The sequence below is a fragment of the Rhyacophila brunnea genome, unplaced genomic scaffold, assembly GCF_057557595.1.
Source record: "Rhyacophila brunnea isolate RB1 unplaced genomic scaffold, BYU_Rbru_1.0 scaffold_24, whole genome shotgun sequence".
Lineage (NCBI taxonomy): Eukaryota > Metazoa > Arthropoda > Insecta > Trichoptera > Rhyacophilidae > Rhyacophila > Rhyacophila brunnea.
In genome coordinates this window covers 5,434,240-5,444,284 of record NW_028232904.1, presented here as the reverse complement: position 1 = coordinate 5,444,284, position 10,045 = coordinate 5,434,240, and positions in this window count along the sequence as shown.

Here is a 10,045-nt window from a genome sequence, read left to right as displayed (position 1 = left end):
AACCGCGCTGACGCCGTGCATCTCGCTCCCACATTCACGCTGTCTAGCTCTAAAACAATCACGCCCACTTTCATATTTTTCGGCCGTCTGGAATCCTCTTTCAAATTTCGTCTTATTGATATTGTTTTTAAAGTTACTATTGTTTTAATAGTGAATTCATCAAATTTGAAGAGATCATTCATAGCTGATACATCACCAGTTCGCCATGAACTTACAGTAAAGTTATGGAAGTGAGTATTTTAACCTAAATAACTGCATTTTGTTTTGATAAATGACACAAAATCCCAACGGTTATATGAATTCTATAGTGTGACCCGGAAACTACTATGACGTAAAAAATAATTATTATTTCAAATTATTATTAATCAAACATTGTTTGTCTTTATTTTACTTTTAATCTAGGTATTTCTATGAAAATAAAGGCGACGCTATTATTTATTTTTGAATGCGCTGATAGTTAATTTTTTTTTTTTTAGAATTATTAATAACCATGTCCTTGCTTTTTCGTACAAGGTGGTTGTTAGTAATTTTGAACAATCACAAACACCCAGGCTTTGAGAAAAACACATAAATGTTTTTGTCATGACCGGGAATCGAACCCAGGAACTCTCGGGTGGAAGGCGAGCGCCTTACCCACTGCACCACGAGAGCCGCCGCTGATAGTTAATTTAATTTAATATGTATATTAGTAACTATTTATTTGGTGAATATTATATACTTAGGATATTGGTACCTATAGTACCTAATATTAGCAGCCAATGATAATTAATTTATACATGCTATTATTTTGTGTTGTCATTCCAATAGTAAATATATAATATTTATTTGGTGGTTTGTAATAAGTTTAATTGTTAATTATAGAAATATATAGATATAATAATATACAGATATATAGATATACATAGATTTTTTTTTGGAAAAGTATTAATCTAAAATTGTTAGCAAGTACAAGTAAGAACCATCATAAAATATTGGAGAAATCCGTGACGTCGTTTAGTAATTGAAGTAGTAGATACCTACTTTTATTTAATAAACAAAAACCGATCGCCGATAGTCGCTTGATTTTGAAGAATACTGATGAGCAGGTATTAAAAGGCCAATAGTTAAAGTTTGTCGTCATAAGTATGTCACCTCGTAGCATAGTGGATAATTCGTGGACTGGGTCGTAAACCCAGGAGATGCAGGGACGATTCCTGCCGGGTGTCTTACTTTTTCAAAAAGATTTTTTCTATTGGTTATAATATATTTTCTCAGAAGTGATTTTAAAAATTATGTATGTTCAATTATTAGAATGGTACATTCTTAAATCTTGTGAATTATTCGTTCAATAAAAAAATAGTTAATTACTTAAAAACTATTTTATTAGGTACTTAATCCGAAAAAAACCGAAAAAACGATTGCCGCATGTTATTATTACATACGAACTTCGGTGATTACGATCATTAAGTATTTAAATAGTAGTAGTAATTATTAACAATTATCGTGTAAATAAATATAACATTTGAAGCGCGTACTTTTTGACCACTCAGTAATCCGTGGGCCGTGCAGCAATACGCTACAGTCTTCAATCCCGAACGTCCTTGTATTGTCCCGAATATCCATTATTCTGAGAGAGCGCTAAAAATTTCCCGAATATCCACAGTGAGTACTTGTAAATAAAACGCATTTTCTGTGCATTTAATGATTTATACCAGTATATTATTCTTGAAATCTATTCTTAGATAATGTTGCAAGTGTAGAAAGAATGATTGATACATCTACTGATATTTAAATATACGACAATGAAATTTGTTTTTCGTCTCCTGTAAAATTGACATTTGGTCTATCCGGGAAACAAATCCTATAGCGACGACATATCAAAATCGAAAATTTATTTTTATTAATTATAATATGCTAATAATAATTGTACGATAGTAAAATAATTACCTATACCTAATTTTGTACCTACTATACCTTTTCATATAGGTACCCACTATGTTTACGTCAATTACGCCAAAATAATAATATAATTATTTTGAAATATTGATGCATTTAAATTCTAAATTTTCCTCTTTTTTCCGGCCTTCTGCCCGTCGCCCCCGGTTAGGCCTGCCCACAATTCTTTTTCAGCCCACCCCATCACCGGGCAGTAGGGGGCTGTACCCAGTGTGCGTACCCCCTGCAGCAGCTACCGCCGCCCGCCCCACCACCTAGAAGTGCATGGCCAACATGGTACATGGTGCACATGTTGGAGCATGGAGAATCGCTCAAGGCCAAGGTGGAGGAGGCAGTGTCCGTATTGCAGGCCCTCCAGCCCAAACAGGAGACCACCAAAAAGGAGTAATCCAGCTACCCCATGCCCTCAGTTCCTGTGCGGTGGTCTCCCATGGGAGACCTTCATCTGGTATCAATGTGCATGGATTTACTGGCACCAATAGTATATACATTCAACTATCGCGATAATAACTGTTTACATATTGTAAAAGTGCTGACTTTCTCGCCAATAAGCGAGACGCATTGTTGTCATTTTATGGCACTATTTGACTGGTTGTGAAAAATTCTAATTATCAAAATAATTTTTTCTAGCAGATTCGTCACTGTCGTTCTATTGTGCAGGAGCAGATATCGCACAAATTCCAACTGTCGCGTGGAGGTGCTTTTAAACAATCAGTTTTGCTGTCCAATCAGTCTCCGTTTCAGTCAAGGTGTCAGTTAAACTGACGTGTAAATTCAAGACTGAAGCGGCTGACTAAAACCAAAACGGAGACGAGCCAGGGTGGGTTTTCCTTTAGTTATCGTATCCGTTTTTAGAGTTGCCAGTTAATTTGACATATTTTTCAAACTACTTTTCTAATTTCGATTGAAATATTATTATTTCTTCAAATAAAAGTAGGTACTGCATTATTTATACTACATAACCAATATGTTTCAAAAGTTATTATAAAAATAATATTCATTTATAGTGGATAAAAAATACTTAAATTTAATATACATCGCTGTTTCCCAACTGAACTAGTAACTGAGACTGAACGGACAACTAAACTGATTGTCTAAATACACCGCCGTTTCAAAACTGAACAGACCGAAATGGAAACCTCGACTGAACGGACAACAGAACTAATGTCTACTACTTTTAATCGATGCATGCAAACTTGCACGATAATACATGTTTTCATATGCATATTTTTGTTATGGCTCTTAAGATTAGCCATAAATAGTGCACACTAAGCTTTGTCAGTGATACGTATTTGTTTTCATTGAAATAAGACTACAATTTACAGGCGGCATTGGTTAGTTTTTAAAATTCAATTAAACCCCGCGAAACCAAGCAGTGCATTTTATCGTTATTATTGGTATTGTGAATATTTTCACACTAAAATGATAAATGTTGTTTTGATAATACTATTGTACACAAACAGTTTATTCAGAAATTATGACATTTACAAGAATGCATGAGTTAACTCTTCCATGGCCTGATGCCGCATACATGTTCTGACGAGTTAACTCAGCTCAGTGATCAGAGCGGATTCGCTTTAAGAGGTATTTTTTCAGTCCAAATTACCCTCGAATAACCAGGACCCCCTGTAAATTTAGATCAAGTACCGTAAAACTGTATTACTTGAGACAGTGGGTAACTTGAGAAAAAATGACATGAAAATTTTTTTCATTGTCGTACCTAACATTATCACAGTGACCTTACTTTTAATTTTTAGTCTGAATGAGTGCATATGTGTCTCTCGTTTACAATTCTCCCAATACATTTAAGTCACAGGTAAGAAGCAGTCTTTATTATAATTTCAGTACATCAAACGTAGAAAAATAGTCCTAACATAACTTCATCGCCAACCTATACTTTCAATTGTTTTTAACGATTTTTGTTTAGCATCTGACCTAACCTCACCCTTTGACATTTTGAAACCATACTTTAAATTAATATTGCCAGCATTGCTAAAATTTTATTCCCTCTTTTGTTAAAAAACATCAAAGTGCGTTTAACTTGAGACATGTCTACAACGAGAGTGACTACACACTTCATGACTCTTCTGGGGCCCGATTTCCTAACTATCGTCTCGTGTGGCACCAGACGACATGACGTCAGCCAATACACGCTCGAGCGAGCGGCATGTATTGGCTGACGTCACAATTACGTCATGTCGTCTGGTGCCACACGAGACGATAGTTAGGAAATCGCGGTGCTGATGATGAATTTGATGATGAAGAATTTATTGATAATCCAGAAGATGAAATTCTCAATGATCCTGAAGAAAATGCTATAAATGATGAACCGAATTCAAAAGATATGAGCGAACTAAGTTGTGGGGATTTTATGGCATTATTATTAGTGTACCTACAACCAGAAGACAAAAAAAAAGGTTTCATTGCGAAAGTTTTGACTATCGATAAGAATACGTCTCCTTGGACTGCAGAATGCAAGTTCATGAGGAAATTCGGTAGGAATCAAAATGTACATATCTTCCCCGCTGTTGACGATATCTGTACAGTAAATATAGATAGCTTCAAGGAAATTTTGAAGTCTCTTTCAGAGAAGAGATGGCAGATGACAGATCTTCTAATGACGTTTTATTTTGTATTTTTATTATAAACTGTGTGCCTATAATTTTATTAAAAGTATTTTTGCTTTTCATGTATTGGTTCTCTTATAAAATCCAAATCCTTGCCGAATTAAAAAAAAAATATACAGAAATATCCGGAGACTTCTATAGTTTGACCCAAGTAACATCAATGATTGAAAATATTTCATTTTAGTACTAAAAACACCTCTGTATCAAGTATGACAACACTGCGGGTCACTTGAGACAAGTGGTTTTTTTTTATATTAAAACCATAAATAAATAAAATAAGAAACTCTTTTTATTGAATATGTATTCTATGAGGTACCACCCATAAATCAAAGTAATAATTTTTTTTATTCGTGTTTAAGTAAAAAAGTTGTTGCCATAGATTCACCAAAAGTGTCTCAAATAATACACTTTTACGGTATAGGAAGGTGGTCTGGGTATTAAATAAATAATCATACATTATTATTTACAAGCGTTTATTAGTTTCTCTTCATAATGCAATCATAATTTTAGCAATCGTCATATTTTTGACACCTATTCCATAACAACACTCAACATTATGCATTCAACAAAGCTTCATTAGTATTTCATAATAATATTCATTATACAGTATTTTAAAATATAAAATACGCTACGTCATACATCTTGAAACAATACCGATAAGTAAAACATCACCCGGACGTAGGCCATCTATGTTTTGTAATAGTAATTAAGATTTAGTTTTAATACTGACAGCAATGGGGAAACACTTACTCACATACCACCGCACAAAAATGTAGCTATGCCTAATGAAAGTCCAACTTACAGAAGTATTAATTCATTTAACATAATATTCTTAATAGGTGTGTATGTATTTACTTTGACGCGCACAAAGTGACATAAAAACAATTTATTTAAAGCCTTCTCACTCAATATGTGTAATTATTTCATTTTAATAACAACGACAAAAACAATCATTAGGTATTAATAATTATTAGCAGTTCGCAGCAAGTCACAAGAAATATAGTACTATGCAATGAGAGGTAGTCACCTGTTTAACTCTGGGCATAGCTAAAACTACTCTGTTTTAAACAATCAAAACTAAATGCGGCTTGTAATCTTTCTCTTCTCATTTACAGTTAGTAGTGAATCGTAGTACCTTACAAAGACACCAAACAACTATAAATTGAGCTTAAAAAAATAGTATCGTGATGTGAATTTTGGATGTACAGTTGTAGGGCTTAAAAGATGAAAGAGTTTGTCACATCTACAATGAAGATGCAGAATTGGATCTGATTCAGCCTCATGCTACGTTCCCATGCCTCAAAAGAGTCTCAACTACCCAGACCTATCTATTTCTTTTATCCAATTGGATTCTGACGTCCAGGAATTCAGCTAAATAACATCTATTGTGTGTATTCGGCAGAGCTATTACCTGGGAAGAAGTGAGAAGATTATACTGCATTTAGGTAGTGATTATAGATGAAGAAGAAAGAAAAATAATTACGTAATTGTGAACACTATAAATTTTCTATTTATAATATTGAATGTTTTCGTAGAGACAGACGGAAAATATAAAAATGTATCTCATAGAAATTGACAGATTCAGTCAAAATCTCGGTATGATGATGCTATTGATTGACTTCAAATTTAAGTTGTTTTCATTGAAACAGTTTGACAACAAGAAATCTGCGATTACAAGAAATCGCTGTTGTCCCATGTAGAAGACTTCTAATGACGTACCTGACATGGCGGCAACACGTGCTAGAGGCGTGTTTAAATAATGTATCGGTTCTCCTTTTAGCTGCTACACATTTTCTTCTTCGCAATAAACCAAAAGTTTACTAATAACAATTCTAACATCACTCCTGATCTTCAGGTTTCAAATTATGTAAATTACAGATCCTGAGTGTAAATTTAAATGATAAAGTTGGTGGCGTTCCTCATTTGAAAACGGAAGTGTGATTAGCTGCACTGGAGGGGATTGTTAATTATTCACAGTTTTAACACATGGTCAAGAAGTTCTTGCTGGACAGTAGAAGCAAGCATCAATAATTATTGCACAAAATTTCTGCGTATATTAATCTGAAATAAGTACGCACATGCATTGAGTGAGTTCTGCGTTAAGTGCACTCCTTATATAAATTTTAAGACAGCATTGACATTTAACCATTTAAAATATTTATTATGTTTTCACCGTGAACAAGTTATCGAAGCTTAAAGCATACAAAAACATCTGCACAATATAATTTATTTACACTCTTACTACGTATTATATTATAATTAATAGTGCGTGAATTCTACATCTTATCTTCTAGGTGGTAATTTTCCATTTCCCTTCACTCTTTACAATATATTTATATAATATACTGGCAACCCTGTTTTCAGCGTAAAAACAATAATATTACAATAATTAATAATAAAATTATTAATATATAGTTTATCTGCGGTATAAAAGTCAGTTACATGCTACCCTTCTATCACCTTTTATCCCATCCTTGACCTACTCCTCTCGTGCAATGACCAATAAAATTTTGCGTAGAAACATGTGGTATCTAAAATCATCATTGATCAGTATTATTTTGTGTTTTATAATCGTCAGTGGTATTTTAATTAGGAAAAAACAATGTCGTAACTCGTAGATAATCTTCATGACTACTTTGAAAACAAGAGAGGCGTGGTGAAACAAGAGAATGGTGGGACGCTCTATCTATTGTAAGACATATATTATAAATTCTCATGATGGACAATGTGATATAGGTAGGTACGTAAAAAGATAGAAACAGTATGTCCGATTTAGCAAACTGACTTCTTGTAACGGATTAACTATAATGATAGGTAAATAACCATTAGTGGCCAATTATTTTGTCTGTGTATGCAAGTATACGTGCCTTGACCGAGTAACAAGCATGTGTATCTCAGATTAATTAATGTATTTCCAAAAAACAATAGACAATAAATACTCAATTTTTGATTTCATAAAAAAATTCTCACTATAATTCACATTCGATGTACAGACCTAGAAACTTATCTGTAGAATGGCCAAAAGTGGAACTACTATATGGACGCCATTTTGAAAATGTCATTCGAATGTCAGATTCTGTCCAGTTGCGAATCTTGATTGGGTAGTTTTCGACAGTGGCTCCCCCATCCACTCTTTAGATAAGTTTGTAGGTCTGTAATTCGAATTACCATCGAATGAGTTGAAGTTTTCTTGTGTTGCCAGAATTCAGAGTTACCAATATATTGATGAAAATTATCCCAAAAAACCTCTCGAAGAATTTATTAATAATTAAATATTTAATTAATGTGTCTATATTTTGTATTGTGAATACAGCATTAAACTTATTATAAGTACTTATTTCTTAATTGTACATGAATTTTAATGTCAAAGGTAGAAATTTTACAAATTCGAATTTATTAAATTTACTATTCTTGAAATTTGGAAAGCTGCTTTCAAATTCGGCATAATATTATCAAAGCACGACAAGAAAATTATCTAAAACATATTCATTACGTAACAATTTAATAATATCTTTATAATTAATACACCACAGTAAATAATATGCAACATGAGAAATTTACAATACTCCATTCTTGGAACATAGGCATCTATTAGTACCTACTAGGCATCCAAATTGGTCAATCAAAGATGCCCAAAATTAGTGACGTTTGAACATTGCTGAGTAACACAAATTGGTACCTAATAATTTGTAGTATATCATTGTATAATATAGGGTCTGTTTAGGCAATGCGCATATGTAGCCACCTGTGATCTCAACACGCTAGTAGTAGCTGGGTTATTACATTTTAGACATCTGATAAGACAGGATATTAATTGAAATAAACTCATATATATGTCCACTGTGGTTTATTTTTATAATGTTTATCTATATGTTAAATATAAGAGCATGAAAACCAAAGTGACAATGCATTATTTTTTATAATATAATAATATTATTAATTATTTTATAATAGACTAACATAAACCATAATAATGGTAAACTAATTAAGTATGTAGGTATGACATTTATTTTGTTATTTGTTTTCTTTAAAACCTCAGTTGAATGCGAAATTTCATTTTTTGTGACCGAGTCTAAAATGTATCCGCCGCGATCAACGGAGGTTTACCTGTATCTTCTGATTTTTAGTGGAAATGCTTAAGTATAGAATTTTATGAAGACAATTAACAATAATTTGCAGGTTAGGTCACTTTGGTTTACATCGCCTCAATTTTTACAAAAGCAATGAAAACAAATCAACTATCATTATAATAATTATCGGCTGAAAGGTGCTAGAGTGAGTCAAAGTTAAAACCGGTCTGGCGTACTTGTTTCGGTTATAAAATATTATTTATAAAGCTACAAATACTGGCCAATATGTACAACCCGACCCGTTGGGTTTGGGTTTTGCACCATAACACAGATATGTATGTTTCGATTTTTAAGATTATGGATATTTGAATAAAATACAAATAAAAATTGAAGCCTTCCTACCATTAACAGTGTATACTACAATAATTGAATTATTCTTAATTAAACCTTGACTGTCTTTCTGTTGAATACAAAAAATTTGGACCCTAGATAGAGTCTTTTACAGATTATTCATATTAGTAATTTTGAAGGCAGTTAAATTTTCAAACCGAACGATTGTTGTATTGGTGACAAGTTCATTATTATCTTCTTCCATTGGCAGCTTCAAAAACAAAATGGCAGCTCGTGTTCTGGTTTAAAGTTAGTTGCTTTGTTTCCATAATCTACATTCTTGATGTTTTACGTAAGTAACAATGGCTGCCTACAAAATACTTACAAGACAATATCCTTCCATAGGTATTTATAGATTGTTTATTCAAATGTCTACTTGTCTGCATCTGCAAAAGACATATTTTGGATATATTAGGGTTTGAAGTCTTCGTTTTGTTAGGAGAAATAGAGTTTTTTTAAAAAAAACCATAATATTTGGTTTATATCTATATTGCATGTTCCTTCAGTTACTTCACTTTTACATTATCAAGTTCACGACTTTTGCAGTTGTTTTGCATTTAATCTCGAAATTGAAAAATTTGCAGATGCCTTTGAGGTGTGAAAAAATGTCAAATTGAAGTCAAATTTAATTATACACTACCCAATCCTATGAATTTAAGTAGGTATTCTGAAGAATTAGAAGTGTGCAATTCTCTTCAAATGAACTTGCAATGTGAAGTCACTTGTAGCTAACTTAATCAGTAGACCAAACATTCTTTTTTTTTGCTTCAATTTCATTCATATAGGTCTTTCTACATCTTTGATTGAATAGCATTTACAGGATGTGTTCGGCAGATGTCCTAGAAAATAGCAATGAGTCAGGCTAGTCACATGCTTTCACGAACAAACCGGAAGGCACTGGTTTAGTGAGCAAATACAAACAAATAGATGAAGTAGAGTTAATTCGTTTAATTAGGTTTGGAATCACTTCAGAAGGTACCTACCTATCAGAGAAAATCTTGAAAAAAATATTCTCTCTGCTGA